This window comes from Sarcophilus harrisii, chromosome 3, assembly GCF_902635505.1.
Source record: "Sarcophilus harrisii chromosome 3, mSarHar1.11, whole genome shotgun sequence".
Taxonomy (NCBI): Eukaryota; Metazoa; Chordata; class Mammalia; order Dasyuromorphia; family Dasyuridae; genus Sarcophilus; species Sarcophilus harrisii.
This window is the reverse complement of record NC_045428.1, coordinates 527776838-527793031: the sequence shown is the minus strand read 5'-3', so window position 1 is coordinate 527793031 and position 16194 is coordinate 527776838.

Here is a 16194-nt window from a genome sequence, read left to right as displayed (position 1 = left end):
CTCAGCCAGAAACAGACTTGGAGAAGAGAGAGGATTGGAGGCTGGAGCTCAAACTCTCAGTGTCTCAGAGAGACTTTTCATCTCCATCAGCCTCTTGGTGGCTGGCCTGTCCTTCTGCTTCCCCCACTGAGACCAAGGCCTGTCTAAAGGGCCTCCAGAAAGGTAGCCCAGCCCCAGGCAAGGAGACAGACTGTGAATGAGGCAATAAAGAATTTGCATTGTCCCTGGCTATTCTCCTGGTGCTTACTCTGCTGAAACAAAGGCTGGTTCCAAGACCTCCAGAAAGCTAACCAGAACTTTACAATTTGTTTGTTTTTGGTGAGGTGATTTTGGATTAAGTGACTTGTACAGGGTTACATAGATAATGTGTTAAGTGTCTCAGGCTGAATTTGAATTCAGGTATTCCTGATTCCAGAGTCAGTGTTCTATCAATACTATATAGCTGCCTCAGTACAAGTAATTTTTAAAATTATATTTCTTTTTTCAACAACAAATTATGCTTTACCTGAAGAAGTTTTTTTGGGGGGCAACTGGAATTATTTATAACGTTATTACTAGTATGTGGTATTGGTTGTAGGGAATGAAGGGTAGAGGCTACGTAGTCTGACCATTGAATGAACAGGGTTGGGGGAGAGAAGGGTGATAAGGAAAACAATTAAGGGAAATGTAAGGGCTAGCAATGAAGATCCAGGAAGTATCTGGAGCTAGAAGGAACGAATAAACAACAAACAGGAAGAAGATAAAGGCTCTATCAGAGCCTCAAGGATAAATTTATAATCAAGTTAAGTTACTGTCCTGTAATATAATGGAAAAACCACTGGTTTCAGAACCAAAAGACTCAGATGTTCAAGTTCTGATTTGTCTCATTTATTTTAGGACCTCAGGCAAGGAATTTCCTTCTCTAAATTTTCAATTTTCTCTTCTTAAAATGAAGAAGTTGAACCAGACAAAGGTTGTTAAACTCAAATAGAAACAAGGGTCCTTAAGCCATATATAAGAATTCTCATGGACTATATATTATGTTAGAAAATCACATATGATCATGTTTTATTGTATTTTTATTCATTTTATTAAATACTAATTACATTTTAATCTGATTCAGTCAATAATCAGGAGTGTTGCATGAAGCTTCTAGGGTATGTTTGATACTTCTTGTCTACATTGTCTCTAATATTCCATGAAAATCTGCTTTAGTTAATTGTTCCAATTTTGTGTGTGTTATTGGTAAAATATATAATGAGATTTGTTTTAAAAATAGTTCATTTAGGGCAGACAGGGGGTGCTATGGATAGAGTGCGGGTCCTTAAGTCAAAAGGACCTAAGTTCAAATCTGGCCTCAGATACTAAACATTTGCTAGCTGTGTAACCCTGGGCAAGTTACTTAACCCTAATAGCCTCAGCAAAGTAATTAATTAATTAATTAAAAGTTAATTTAAGCTATGTCAAGTCCTTGGGCCTAAATTTTCCTATAAAACAGCTTATTAGCCATACCATGGCCATTGCTCTCTTTGGGATTTTAGTCTGCCACATACTCTTATCTAGTGATATCTTTCTTGACTCTATTATGCTTCTCAATCCCACTTCTCCACCCTATAGCTAACTAACTATTAGGATGCTAAATCTTTTTCAGGATTTAGCCTGTCAGCGAAGGACATACCTCAACCTCATGAAGTGTTTCCTTTCTTTTGGTAAATGGCAAATCCCACTAGGGAAATTGCCATTTCCATCATTAACTATTAAAATCCCTTTTTATGCCCTCCCAACTTTATTTCATATTTACTATTCCTGTTGTCTATTATAACCCATCATTTTGTTCATAATCTCTTCACCTAAATAAACTTACCTTTTGTCAAAGAGAATGGCTATTGCAAATTCTTCAAAGGACCAAATCCTAATAGTTGATGCTTCTCCAAAAGCACATCACCTGGTGCCTGGCATCATCTGGTGAATACATCAGCCACAGAATAAGAATTAGGAAATGCTTAATTGACTTGAATTGAGTTGATCCATTTAGCCAAAATGGCTAATCTAGAAACAAAAATCAAATTAGATCCCTAGAAGATGAAATTTGAGGTTAATACATCACCATGAAGAAATCCAAAAATTAGAAGAAACCTCACTCTCCCATCATTTCCTTTAAAGAAGTAATTTTTCTTGAAGCAATACCAAATGATTCAATAATTGGCTACATTGTGACTCTTACATTGCCATCTTGTGGAAAATTACTGTAACTTTAATCACAGGAAAATCATCCTGAAATTTGGGTGAGCACTGGTATTTTTAAAAACTTCAAAAACTTACAAGATCTACTTAGTGCAAGTTGGGAGTAACATGACTTTTGCCCCAAATAATATAAATTAGTCAGGGTTAAGCTTTACCAAAAAGTATCAATTCCCTTCCTTTTCAATGTAGTGGTACTTGCTTTCCTAACTTCTTTCTTCCTATACACAGGAAAATTTAATTCCATTTGTTTCCAAAATAAATTTGCTAAATATCTATTTTCAATAGGTGCTGACTGCACTGGATGTTGCAGATTCAAAGATAAAGGACTAGTCAATAAACATTCTATATGACAGATACTTTGCTAAGTGTGAAAATGAGGCAAAAGATGGTTCCTGACCTCAAGTATCTCACAGTCTTATTCTCTTAGGAATCTGTTTCTTATTTCTTGAAAGAGCTCACTTTCTAAGACACATGTTGAAATAACTGTGATGCAATGTAGAATGTGATGGGGATAGAGGAAAGATACAAATTAAGTGCAGCAATGATTTTGAGGAAGGAACTAAATCTGTGGACCATATAATTCATCAAGTACTTTATTAAATGTCTGCCATTGTGACAGGAGTAATTGATACCTAGAGAAAAACAATCTGTTCTCAGAGACTGTGTATTTTGAAATTTGAATTCAACATTGTTAAGGCACTTCATGTGTATAAACACAATGTTAGACCCTGCTCAATGTAAACAGTGTCTATTTATGACCATCAATTTAAATATTATTTAGTTGGTTTGAAAGTTATGATTATCATATTCAGATACATAGTATCTGTCATAGAAAATTCATTGGCTAATTTATTAGCCTTTTTCTGTATCATTTGCTGCATTCATTTCAATCTCTCTTGAACCCAAACTTATTTACAGTTACAATAGAATGTTCAAGTGAAAGTATCTTAACCTTTAGCTACTGGTATTTATAGGATACACTGGCAACTTCATGAAAACTTACCTATTTTAGAGGTGATCAAATTAAAATACATTCTAAATTTTTCTGCCTTCTTCTATGTTCCGTTTCAATAATGTGATCTTATTATTTAAATAATACATGACCCATTTAAATAAGAATAGAAAGACAGAAATTAAACAGTTCCTATCTGAAAATAATTTAGAATGGAATGGGGGGAAGGATATAGGTGACTACTATCTGTTTGCAAATAATAATTATATAAATTATATAAAATCGAACGAGATAGGCAAAAGTTAAAAGTGTCAATGAACTATACAAAATCTATAAGAATACAAGTCATTCCTTAATTGATAAGTGGTCAAAGAATATGAAAAGGTAATTTTCCAAAGAAGACATCAAAATAATTTATAATCATAAAAATGCTCTAACATTATTGATTGGAGAAAAGCAAATTCAAACCACTTTGAGCTATACATTTAGTTAAAATGATTGAAGGGGAAAGTGAGAAATGTTGGAGAGTATGTGGGAAATTTAGGACACCAATTCATTGTTGTTAGTATTGTAAACTGATCCAATCATTTTGGAGACAAATCTAGAATTATGCCTAAAGACCAGCAAGATGCATTTCTAAATGATTAGGGAGAAAAGAAAAGTATCAATGTGTTCTGATATATTTATAACAACTCTCTTTTTTATGATGGTAAAGAATTGGAAATTGCAGGGATTACTGTTAACTGGAAAGTAGCTAAATAAGTTGTGATATATGGTTCTGGTTGAATACTACTGCACTATAAGAAATGATGACCTCTGTGATCTTAAAAAAAACCATAGATATACTTGCACAAAATAATGAAGAGTGAAATGAACAAAACCAACATTGTATATAATGATAGCAATATTGTTTTAAGGATGACTTTGAGTAACTAAAGCATTTTGACTATTACAAATACCCAGATTAACTATAGAGGACATAAGAAGGCATTACCTTCATCCAGAGTAAGACTTGATAAATAGAAATATGTATGGAATTATTTTGCATATATATATATATATATATATATATACAAAACACATATGCATGTGTATATGTGTAATGGTAGCCATCTCTGGGGTTTAAGTAATAGATTTGCAATTGCATGTGTAATCATATTTTATTATAGCATGTTATGGAAATTCTTCTTGTACTATATAAATTAAAAATAATTTTTAAAGTGCTAAAGGTATCAGAAAATAATTAATTAGCTACTCAATAAGCACTTATAAATTGATTGACTAATTGACTTCATGGAATAAATTTCAACCAAACTAAATTTTAAAGGAGGAAAGACAGAGACATCTGCCAGTATACTTCATCTATGAATGATGTTCCATAAAATCAAGGAGACGAGAAATAATAACTAGAATTTGATAAATGGCTAATAAGTTTATCTGTAAAAGAATAGCAAATAATGCTAGAATTAGATTATCATAGATATTAAATGTCAGTTTAAGAATTTGATATTTTACAATAGAAATGTTAGAGAATTATTGAAAAAAATTAATACCTATATGAGATAAAAAAGGATTCTTAGCTGTAATAATTTAGAAAGAAGACATTCTACTCCTCCCAAGTATATATAAATTGCACATTATGTAGGATTTAAACACAGGAATAACAAAAAAGTGGACTGGCCAGCATAAAGGTAATTTCCAGATAAGACAAGTAGGTTGCTTAAGATGCATAATGAGAGAAATTCTACATGTCCCTTGTATCAGTCTTGAGATATGATGATTTCTAATCAGCATGAACTAGGTCCTGAATTTAGCTTTAAACAAACCTGGTTTTAAACAACAGGCCTGGATTTTCAGCCATGCAGGAGTAGGTCCAAACAATGCAATAATATTCTTTCTACAAAGGCATAATTAGAAATGGGTGATTGGAGCTTGACCAAAGGACTTTAAAGGCTACAAAAATTTTGAATGGCAATTTTTAGAGACTGTGAAATTTCTAAATTTCCATTTCCATTTTGATATTTCTTTACTTCTTTAACAGTCCAGAATCTAGCCAGGAAAAAATGACTAGTTAAAAATAGAAAACTACCAGATGATAAAATTTCCACACTCCTCCCTGCATACCAGGTGAGTTTTTTATTGGGTGACTTTCCTAGTAGTACTTTTATGATATTTATTGGTCTTTCCTAGAGATACTATTGTTCTGAAACTCCTGTCTCCTTGACCCATAGAGTACTATCTCTGTACTTCTACATCACCATGATCTAGCTAATTTGACATATATTTATTATAGTTTTTCTTAGATTGAAAAATTAACTTTGACCCTGGAAAGCTATTATCACAACTCAAACAAAAGCTGGTGAGGGTCTAAACCAAAATGGTACACATGTGAGAAGAGAATCAGTAAGAGATGTGATTTGGGGAAATCCAGGAATACAGAGTTACAGTAGTACCCTCAAAAACAAGAAATGGAAAAATATGAGTAATGTATTTTCTGAGATAACTATAGAGCAATCAGAACAAATACACATGATGTTACCCTTTGTTACCCTTTCTAAGGATCTAACTACATCTTGTACGTATAGCAGGAGTTGTTTTGTTTTGTTTTTTTTCCTTCAACAGACTGGGGTGTTTTTGCACAAGAAGCATGCCTCTGACAAAAGAAATCCTTTAATACTCCAAGTCTGTCATAATTCTCTCCCAATTTTAGCATGACAGATATGAAAAAGGAGCCAAAACTGTACCTTCTGTGTATGAAAAATAATGTTTTCTGCTCATTGCCAGAACGAGAGTAGAGGATACCTAATTTACTTTTCTTCAATCCAAAGTGTGATAATTTCAACGAAAAAAGTATAGGTTTGGAGGTTAATTCTCCTGGTCTAGAAAGGGTGTATTTGACAATTAACCCCTTTGCTTTAGCAAGAACATGGATTTTGTTAGTACAGTGGCTATGTTTACTGATGGCACATGGTTCCTTATGCCCTTCTCTCTTTTAACCCTGAACTTTTTCTTTTTATGGTTAATAGATTAGCTTATAGTATAGTTCATTATACCTCTTCCTATAATTTACATAATACCCCAGACAATATAATTTAAACATATTAGATGTGGGGTGGGAAGGTCTATCATTCTCCAATTGATTATAATGTAATTGCTTTGTTTTTTATTAAAGCTTTTTATTTTCAAAACATATGCATAGATAATTTTCAACATTCACCCTTGCAAAACCTTGTTCCAATATTTTCCCTCCCTTTCCCCCACCCCCTCTCCTAGTAATCCATGTACAATTTTTCTATACATACTTCTACAATTATTAAACTGTACAAGAAAATTCAGATCAAAAAGGAAAAAAAATGAGAAAGAAAACAAAATTTAAGCAAAGAACAACAACAAAAAAAGAATGAAAATATTATGTTGTGATCCACACTCAGTCCCTACAGCCCTCTATATGGGTTCATATGACTTTCTTCATCACAAGAACTTTGGAACTGACCTGAATAATCTCATTGTTGAGAGGACCATGTCCATCAGAATTGATCATTGCAAAATCTTGCTGTTGCCATGTACAATGATCTCCTGGGTCTGGCCATTTACTTCAGTAAGTTTTTCCAGGCCTTTCTGAAATCATCCTGCTGATAGTTTTTTATAAAACAGTAATGTTCCATAACATTCATGTACCATAACTTATTTAGCCATTCTTCAATTGATGGGCATCCACTCAATTTCCAGGTCCTTTCCAATTAAAAAAGAGCTTCCCCAAACATTTTTGCATATGTGAGTCCTTTCCCCTCCTTTATGATCTCTTTGGGATACAGGCCCAGGAGAGACACTGCTGTTTCAAAGGGTATGAGCACTTTTATAATCCTTTGGGCATATTTCCAAATGGTTCTCCAGAATGGTTGAATCAGTTCACAACTCCACCAACAATGTATTAGTGTCTTAGTGTCTCAGTTTCCCCACATTACCGCCAACATTTCTCATGATCTTTTCCTGTCATCTTAGCCAAATCATTGTGATTTATTGTGCACCAAAGGTGGAAGTAGCCTTAGTACTCCCTCTCAGTAGAGTCCCATAGCTTAGCTTCAAAGGCTAAAGTTAAACCTACTCATTTTGGCTTCAAAGTCATTTAGATACTAAATACTGAAAAAGTGCCCACTGTGCATAAGACCGGTTGGCTGTTGTCCTTCATTCTCAAAGGGGACCAAAATGACATCACTATGTTAAAAGTCCAGTTACAATGAGTCCAACTGTGGCTACTCAGACCAATATGAGCTCAGAATGCTCTGCCACAGATTGTACATAAATAGTCCCTATGAACAATTGGGATAGCTTCTCTAACTTAGCATACCTCATATTTCCTTCAATTCTGCTTTGTTCATAGAGCATAGCAGCTTCTCTGATGAGGGTACACCATAGTGAGCGGTCCTAGGTCAGTGTCTCCCATGTCAAACAATTGATTCTAAAGTTCTTAAGAGATACTTTGAAAGAGTTGTATTACTTTTTCTGACTACCTTGTGAGTGCTTCCCCTGTGTGAGTTCTTCCTAAAACATATTTTTAGCAGGCATGCATTTGACATCTAAACAATGTGGCCAATCCAATGAAACTGTGCCCTTCACAGTAGGGTTGGAATTCTTGGCGTTTTAGTTTGAGAAAGGACTTCAGTGGCTGGTATTTTATCCTGCCAGGTGATCTTCAGAATCTTCCTAAGAAAATTCAAGTGTAAGAGATTCAGTTTCCTGGCATGATATTGCCTAGATTTCACAGGCAAGCAATAATGAGGTCAGCAGAACAGTTCTGAAGACTTTCAATATAGTAGTCAGTCTAATAATTCTCCTCTCCTACACTTTCCTTCAGAGCCTTCCAAACACTGAGCTAGAGCTCTGTCAATGTGTGTGTCAATCTCACTATCAATGAGATCATGTCTGGAAAGTATACCCTCAAGGTAAGTGATCTTATTCACAGTATTCAAAACTTTACCAATTACTGTAGCTGATAGTTCCATACATGGATGGGTGGTGGGGTTCTGGCTGATGGAGGATCTGTGTTTTCTTGGTGTTAATTGTTAGGTCAAAATTAGCACAAACAGCAAAACATCCAACCATACCTTGTTACATTTCTGCTTTGGAGGCTACATTGGGAAGAAAAAAAAAAAAAAAAGTAAAAATCATTCCCTACTTTCAAGGTGCTTATAATGCATAGGGAAGACAACATACAAAGAATCATGTACAAATCAGCTATATTGTTGTTCAATCATTTTAGTTGTGTCCAACTCTTCCTGAACCCATTTGGGTTTTTTGTTTTGTTTTGTTTTAGCAAAGATGCTAAGGAGGTTAGACATTTTTTTCTCCAGCTCATTTTACAGATAGGGAAACTGAAGCAAACAGGATTAGATTACTTTTCCAGAGTCGCAAATCTTTTCAAGTGCCTAAGGCTAGATGCATCTTCCTGACTCCATACTTGACATTCTATCCATTGTGCTACCTAATTGCCCATAAACCAGCTATAGGCAAGATTGGAAATAATTAAAATAAAATCACTTCTCTATTAATTATTCCATGACTGCCTCCAAACTGGAAAAAAATAATAATCTTCTTAAAGAGACATAGAAGAAAGGCACTCAAAAAAGAAAAATAATTTCAAAATTCAAAAAATTAACTCTCTAACTCTCTCAAGTCTAAGTCTACTTAGTTACTCCATATTCTACCAAACCTAGCTTCCTAGAAGCAACTTAACATTCAGAGTTTAAGCAGAGGTTACAAGGAATTTCTGAGCTCAAAACAGACTGAGATTTCTGTTAGACTTCTGTACTTGGAAACAGAAAAAAGGTCAAAAAAAGAAACTTAAATAAAAGCCACCTCTTGCTTAAAAAAAAAAAAAAAAGAGGAAAGGAAAATGATAGTAACACTAAAAATAAAAAAACAGAACATAAAAATTAATTAAATATTTTAAATTATGCACAAAAGAGAGTCAAATAAGATACAAACAAGAAGTGTAGTGTCAGTACTAGCAGCTTAAATTTGGTGAATACTTAAAAATAAATTATTTACAGCATATTTATGGTTTCATTTGAAAGAGAAGCAGAAGTGATATTATATATATACATAATCTATTTTATAATTAAAATCTTATATCCAATAATTTAATTATGCATATATTTCTTGGTTGTGTATGAGTGCACTGTTTTGTCCATATATGTTATGTGTAGCTGTATAAGTCTATCTAGATGTACCTCATAGGGAGGCAAGAATACATAGCTCTAATATTTCTTCCCCCTGCCTTCTCCAAAGGATATTATTTTTATCTCTATCAGGAAGAGTAATATGAGCTTTGGGCCAGAAGTTGGCCTTCTGTTTTCCTGAGAAAGAGGGAAGAACTGGGCAAAAAGCCTATCTGTTCCCTTAAATATTGTTGGTCTGTGAACAATAATTTTTAGATTCAAACATTACCCCTGATCACTACCCCTCAATAGGAAAGTAGTAACCCACGGTAAATTTATGCAAGACTTGACTCCCTTCCCATCAGATGCTGGTTCCACAAAGAGCAAAGACAGCAAATAGCAGATGAACCCACACATATCAGTTTTCTTTTTTGTCATATTAACTAATCTGATAGTAATAAGGTAGTATATTTTTATATTCTTTTAATGTCCATTTCTCTAATTAATAATGATTTAGAATATTTTTCAGATTGCTTTAGTCTCTTCATCTGAAAACTTCCTGTCATATCTTTTGACCATTTATCATTCAAGGAATAACCAGAAAAACAATTATAGCATCTCAATGAATATAAAATGATATTATTTTCACTTTTTATTGTTGTTTTTTTTCTTTTCTCGAGGCTTTTATTCTTTTTTTTTCACAATGTGATTTATGTGGAAACTTGTTTGACACTTCACATGTATAATCTATGTCAGTTGCTTGCTGTCTTGAGAGAGACAGAAAGAAAAATTTGAAAGTCAAAACCTAATAAAAATGAAAGTTGAAAACTCTCTTCACATGTAATCAAAAAAAAATGAAATACTTTAAAGTGAAAAAAAGAATTTTTTGAACATGATATAACTTTTCTCAGGAACATCTGAATATGACATAGAAGATGTCCCTTTGAAGATATTTCAAAAGAGTATTCTGAGACTCTGAAAATATGGTCAGGCACTTTACCATTGTCTCTCCACTCAGTCAAAAAGTAGAGGGTCTGATAAAGGGCACTTGGGAAAATTCTTACTTGGGCCATTACATAGTATTACTGACTCCTTTATGGCCATCCCTGTACAATATGAAGGAACTATGTAAACCTCCCAGAGTATGCATGATAAGGTGAGAAGGAAAAGCAGGAAGATATTAAGAGCACTTCCATCATGAGTATCATTGAATTTGGCCTAATGAGTAATCAAAATATGAAAATGCCACCCATCACTATTAGCTTGACCTCCAGACTTTCCAACAGGAGTCTTTAGTGATCCAACACACTGGAATGTTTGTACAATGGTTTTCATATATTTTTATTTAATATGCAATTAAAAGTTCATAGTTACAAAAATTATCTGCCAAATCTGATGTCTGTCACTATATAATGTTTGCTTCTCATTAGGGAGAGCAAAGATGTTGACAATATTCGAGTCAAAACAGAGCACGATGCTAAAAAGAAGGAAAACAAATCCAGTTGACATACTCCTAGATACATAAAAGTATTTTTAGATTGACATCAACTAAAATATCAGTAAGGCAATTTTTAACTTCATAAAAAGATCAGATAAGGAGTAATGGGAATTCCTGAAGAAGCATGCTAATAGCAAAAAATGAGAGAATGATATGATAGCATCTAGATTAATGAAGATGGCACTACTTCCCATATGCAATGGGAAATGATTTTAGTTCCCTATACATACATGCATGTCTATCTCAAAGATGTATGACAACTCAATATATGAAGAATTGAATAACAGGCCTAAGTGACTATTAGTATATTTATTGAATATATCATTCTTTTAAATTTGTAAATTAAACTTTGGAAGGTTGAGGAAAGGATGTGAACAGATAATGGCACATTTGGAGCATTTGGGGGCTTTTAAATTGGTATTGTTTCATTTTGTTGAATTCTTTTTTCTTGCATTTTCAAGTCATGAGGTCCATATTCTATATATAACTACATATAGTGGCCATCTATGTAAAGTAATATGAACTTAAATTGTGAGAATGTACAAATAGCATAAGTAGATCTCATAGACTGCAGCCCAAACTCCTATTTCTATATGGAGCATTATAAACTTAGGAATTCAGCTACAGAAGGAGTCTGAGAATCTTGCTTCCTCAGCCTCCCTTTATTTTCTTTTTCATTCTTTAAACCAACTGTAACTTTCAAAAATCATAACCAGTATTTTGGGAATGGTTGCAAGAGATGGTACTTTATCACCCCACAAAAATAAAAGTTGGAAAGTCCAAAGCAAAGTTTAAAAATGGGAAAAGATTATTATACACAACATAATCTATTTGAAGAGCAAAGAGTTCTCCCAAGGATAAAAAGGGAGTGCTAGGAGATACCATTCATGTGAATTGCTTTCTCTATGGACCTGTATCCTAGCTATCATAAAACCTAAACTACACTAAAGACTGTTACAGGCTTAGTAAATCATGTCCCCAACTGCAAATGCTTGAGAAGCTCTCTCATTAGCCATATTCTTATATATGGGAGGTTAAGATCCTGACTTTCTATAGTATAAAAGTCTGTGCTTTAAAAAAAGTTATGATGAAGTCAAGTTTTCCTCATTCGGCATGGGAATAAAAAAGCACATGAATTTTTGAACCTTAGCTGAAGTCAGGAACTGGTAGTAGCCACATAAGACAAAGAAAGATGAAGTCACTTGTCTAAGATCACAAAAGAAGCATGTGGCAGGGCCATTTTTCAGAGTCAGCTTTTTTTATTTAAATCTGGATCTTTCTATGTCTGTATAACAAAAAGAAGCTCCCCAAAACTCGATGGAATGGTTAGGCAGGAAAATAACATGATAAGAGTATGACTAGTGAATTTACAATGGGGGATGGAAGGCCAACAACAAGTTGCCTTTGCTTCTAATGCCACCAGTTGATCCTCTATTGATCTCATGAATCTCATATCAAGTGTACTCCTAGTTCATACAGCATGTTCAAGCCTTGGATGAAGAATATAGAGCAGTGAAACTTTATTGGAATGAAATTTTGAGTTCAATTGCTTGATGCATTTCAAAAGCTCAGGAGATAGAATCTATGTGTTACCTAGTTTACAAAAAAGAAAGAAAAGGATATATTATGCTTTATTAACATTCCCAACGAAGACAACCCTTCCTTGACCCACCCCACTGCTACACATATGTTCTAAGAATCTAGTAGAATCCGATATAGTGGTGAATGTATGTTATAAATATAATTGCTATATTTTTCAATTCAAAAGTTGTTGCAAGGTCTTAAAGTGTTTTTCTTTTTAAAGTGTGTCTCTCAAACTAAGAAAATTATATAGTCTTGGACTTTATGACTAGAAGCATTATGTCCTAATGTGATACATAATTCATCTATTATGTCTATTCTAGGTATGTAAATATAGATGTGCATAATACAGATAGATTTTCTCTAAACTGTGATTCTCTACCTTTTGTGTTTCTTGGTAATTTGGAGCTAAAAAAATGTTTTTCACAGCAACTGACATCTCATTCAGTTACTATTTGCCAAAATATTGGCACCTCTGTAATTTTGGTGGTTTACAATGAAAACAGAATGAAACACATAAAATCATATTGTCCCAGAAAATCCAGGATCACTCTAATGATGATATATAAAAGAGTGAGGTTTAAATGGGAGAAATAATTTTAATGCTCTGACTATATTGTTATCATGCCCTGCCTTTTTCTAAATCCATTTTCTTTGACCTAAGCTGTAGCTTTTTACCAATCAGTCAGATTCCAGTGAAATACTTGAAGTGATGTTTGTCTATCTAGGATAATTTTTAACTTTTGAGAGTATTGTAGATCCCTTTGACAGTCTGGAAAAGTCTATATAACCCTTCCCATAGTTCTAAGTGCATAGATTAAAATCAAAAGGATTACAAAGGAAATAATTAAATATTATATTGAAGTACAAGTGTCAAATTATTTTTTAAAAAATTAGAAATTCATAGATTCCAGATTTAGATCTACTACACTAGAACCAAGCATAGTCTATCTAGCACATACTGGACCCTCAAAAACTGTTGGATTAATGAATGAATCCTTCCTCCTTTCAAACTTCCCTATTATTATAGAAAGCACTATTATCTTTCTCATCTATCAGGCTCCCAGCTTAGGTTTATCTTCTACTCTATACCCAAACCCAATTTGTTACTAAGGCTTATGAAATTTACCTTACCACTTTTTCTACTCTGACACTGTTACCACCATCTGATACAGGCTCAAATATACCCATATCTGGATTATTACAGTAGCCTGCTCATTTGTCTTCCTGACACAAAATTCTCTTCACCCATATCCATGCTCCACTCAGATGTTAAAATGATAATCTTAAAATGAAATACCTATCATTCATTCCTACCTCCAACCTCCAATAAACCACAGGGGCTCTCTATTACCCCAAATATAAAATATCAAATATAAAATGTTGTTTGATATTGAAAGCCCTTCATAATCTCTCCCCTTTTCCCTCAGGTTTCCAGTCTTGTTATTTACTATGTTTCTTCCCCTAGAGTGTACTCCTCCATTCAGTGTCAGTAGCTTTTTTACTGTTCCTCTCACAAGACATTCCATTTTCTGACGGAACATTTTTACTCATTTCCCTCAGGTCCAGAATGTACGCCCTCCTCAAATCCATATCCTGACTTTCTTGGCTTCCCTGTAGATCAAGCTAAAATCACATTTTTTTTTCCCCAGAAGCGTTTTCTATTTTCTTGAATTCTGTTGCTTTTTATGAAATTATTATTTCCTATTTATCTTGTGTGTTGTTTATACATAGTTACATGCATGTGAGTTCCCCCAATCAAATTGTGAGTTCTTGGAGATCAGCCACTATCTTTTGACTTTCATTATATCCCAACTTTCAGAGAGTGCCTGGAACATAGTAGGCTTTTGATAAATGTTTACTGACTGACTGAATGACTATTGTACATTAAAATGTTACTAATTTGAATGTCACTTTTTCTAAGTAGAATAAAAGAAAATATTGCTGAAGAGAAATTTAAGTAGAGAATTTAAGAAATTTAAGAGAAATTTACTAATTCTAGCAAATACCAGGTAACTATAAAAAGAACTAATTCTCGAAACATCTTTAAAATTAAAAATAAGTTTTCTGTGAGTCTTACCTTAATGAAGTTCTTGTCTTAAATCACCATTTTCTGCCTTTCCAAAACAGATATCTTTTCTCTCACTTGGAGCACTAAGTTTTTCATTGTTTATCTGAAGAGGAGAGTTGTTTTAATTTTTCTCTCTTAACCCCACAAATTTTGCTCTTAGTATGAGCTTGAGCACTTTGAATTGTGCAGTAGTGGACTGCAACTAAAAGATAAATACCAAGAAGCCATGGGCTTTTGGGACTTCATCACTGAACTTCAAAACATTAACAAACAGTTTTCTGCACACTGGTTCTCCAAGGAAATCATGCTAAGCATCTCCTGTCCCTCTAAAGAATGTATATTTCAAATAAAATTTATGCTTAGTTTAATATGATAACTTGATGATTACAGAGGTTATAATGATAGATAGATAGATGATGCAAAGATAGACATAAAATAGGTAGATAGGATAGATACAAAGGTAGATAGATATCTATAAATAGATAGCCAGATAGATAGATAGAAGAATGATGGAAAGATAGAAAAAATAAGATAGGTATATGAATAGATGGATAGATGATAGATATTAGATAAATAGATGACAGACAGATATTCAGAGATGCAGAATATATTAAGACCTTACTTTGTGCCTAGTGCTATAGGAGCTGGAAATCCAAATGCAAAGAAGCAAGTGAGACCCTTTCTCTCTAGGAGCTTTCATTCCAATGAGGAAAAAAGGCAACACACAAAGGAAGGTTGGGATGAGGAAAGGTGAATTAAGAGAAAGAAAAAACTACTTTCACTGGTGCATAGTAGACAAGGCAGCAAGCAAAAAAGAGAAAAAGTCTGCACTTTGGAGTGAGGACTGGAGTATATCATTGATGGAGCATCTCCTGAAATAAGAACCTACATTTTCATTGAGGAAAGACAGCACAAAAAATGGGAAGCAACTAAGTATTGTGGACGTGGTCAATGGCCTTAAGTAATGTAACTTATGAAAATATGTTCTCCCCATAAACTAACATCTAATACTAAGAAAATGAAATTTTAAGTATTGTTCTTTACTTCCCTCTTAAGTGGCAACAAGGTGAATAAGAATGATTCTATGTTTAAGGGACCCTCTATCATTATGGGGCAACTAGGTGACATTATAGGTAGATTGTCAAGCCTAGAGTTAGGAAGACTTATTTTCTTGAGTTCAAATCTGATCTCAGACACTTACTAGATTTATGATCCTCTACAAATCATTTAACCCTGTTTTCCTCAATTTCTTTATCTATAAAAGGAACTGGAGACAAGAAAATGGGAAACCACTCTGGTATCTCTGCCAGGAAAAGTCCAAATGGGGTCACAGTCAGGCAGGAAATGACTAAAGGTAAAGGGCAACAACAATATATCTTACAGAGTTCTTGTCAATTCAAGAATTCTGATAACACTTCTCAGAGAAAAATATATTTACCAGAGGAACAAAGTAGCAGCACCTGAGACTTCATGGTTTGCATGTATAATCCACTTCCATTTTGCCAAAGAATATAACTGATCATCTCTGTACTCTACACAAATCCAAAGAGCTAAAACACACAATCTGCACCCTAAGAAACTGAAACTGCTACCAGTCTGAGTGTTCCTCTTGGTGCACTGGTAATTTTTTTTCTGTCTCATTAATTTTTAACTCCTAGTCTTAAAGACATCATGATGGATGATATTTCCTTGGTTGTCATGGAACTCAAGC